Raw genomic sequence first — 2,089 nt, 5'->3', positions numbered from 1 at the left:
CAGGAGGGCAGGAATGGAAGGCTGTGGTCAGGAAGGAATTCCAGTTGGAGCTGCTAGCAGTTATCAGGTCTGACTATCTCGTCAGTGGTTGGAGTAAAGGTGGGAAGGAAGACACTGAGAAGGTTAAGAAATTCAGCATGCTGGAAGACATGGACCGTGGTTGAAGACAAATTGTGAGCCATGGAAAAGGATGGGAGGCATTTCCTGTAAAATAGTAGAGAAAAGAGAAAAGGTTAGTGTAAATAAAAGGCACAAGAAAGCAGCGTTCTTCCCTGTGACTTCTGCATCACCAGGTGAACTCATAATCCTTGCACATCTACTCACCTCCCGAGAATTCCAAATGATTGGATAGTGACATTCAAACATTATATTTCCACTATGTGCTTTACTCTTACATTCACAATGCTACCAGAAACCTGCCGCTTCCAGAACATGCTGCTGTTCAGAATCCTCCCAGTTTGTCAGTGACTCGAGAGCACGAAGAGGCTTGTCCACCAGGCGGGACCTGATGATCTCAGACAGGACTACTTAATGGACTGGAATGATGCTATCAACAGTGAAGGCAATTTTCTTCATCATAATATCATTCATCTTTTCAGTGATGCTTTGATGATAATTCTGACTAGGAATTATGCTGTGTAAAAATATAAAGGGGGAAAAAGAAGAATTTCAATTGGCATTCTTGCTATCTCCATTTATTTCATTCTGGGATAAGGACATTATCTTTCACATAAAAACTGTTTCCACCCAAATCCAAGCTTGTTGGGTTCCAGTGTTAATATTAATAACTAGCATTTGAACTACAGGAAATAGTGGGTATAACTGGAGGGTACATAACTAGAACAGTTCAGAAAAATACCAAACACTACAGCCTTTTATGGTGACTTGAAGTTTTCCCTTCAGGATCAAATCAGTGCTCGGTCTTGCATGTAAATACTGTTCTAGTTAAATGTGTCTGTTTCCTCTGAATTTCTGGGCCCAAAACATCAAAGCTAAATAATGATCCTCCAAAGATAGTAAGGTCCAAATTTCTAGAACCTGTAAGTACACTAACATATTTATGCTGATTAGCTCTTTGCCAACTCAAAATAAGCTGGAGTCATTTGGAAAGAGGGATCCTCAGCTGAGAAAACGCCTTTATCAGATTGGCCTGTGGGCAATCCTGTGGGCATTTTCTTAATTAGTGACGGGTGTGGTCGGGCCCAGCCCATAGTGGAAGATGCTGCTGTTGGAGTACCCTGCCCTTTAGGCTGCAGTCCACCATGTCGGGACAGCACTCTGGGCTTGACACAAAACGGAGGACTCCCTTTCCAGCAGGACTCCCTCCCTCCCTGGATAGTGTCTCTAGGCTTGGACGCCTGACCTTATCCGGAAGTTGTCCCTAAGCCTGATGCCTGACCTTTCTCAAGCGTGACCTTTGACAATGATCCCTGCAGACACTCTCTCCAGGCTGACCATATGATAACTAGGTTTTGTGCTCCCAGCTGGTAGGACCGTGCTGCCAAACACAAACTAGGTGATGCCCCAGTCACTGTTCCCATCCTGTACATCGCCCCTCAGTCTAGAATAAAATTGAGCTCTAGCAGTAAAGCATTCTCCCAGAAAGCTGTTTCCGCCATGCTCACAGGCAGGTACAAAGCCTTGCTGGCTGCTTCTGCCTCCTTTGCCCTCGTGGCCTAGTGGCCAACGGACCATAGTGGGAAAAGGGGGACCCCACATGCTGCCCCTGGATGGGGGCAGCTGTATAAGAGAGCCAGCTGAGCAAACAATGAGCAGCAAGGCAGTAAGCAGTATTCCTCCATGGTCTCTGCTTCAGTTCCTGTCTGCAGGTTCCTACCCAACTTTTTATGACGGACTGTGATGTGGCAGTATAATATGAAATAAACCCTTCCCTCTCCAAAATGCTTTTTGTCAGTATTTTATCACAGCAATGGAAAGCCAGCTAGGACAATAGTTTTCAAATCCTATGATGACAGATTAAGAATTTGCAGCTAGGGTGAATGGACTTAGGCCCACTGTAATCACAAGGCTCCTTGTAAGTGGGAGGGAGGCAAGTTAATAGGATTAGGAGACATAACTGGGAAGCCAA

The sequence above is a fragment of the Peromyscus maniculatus genome, chromosome 14, assembly GCF_049852395.1.
Source record: "Peromyscus maniculatus bairdii isolate BWxNUB_F1_BW_parent chromosome 14, HU_Pman_BW_mat_3.1, whole genome shotgun sequence".
NCBI lineage: Eukaryota > Metazoa > Chordata > Mammalia > Rodentia > Cricetidae > Peromyscus > Peromyscus maniculatus.
Note: the sequence above shows the minus strand (reverse complement) of the source record.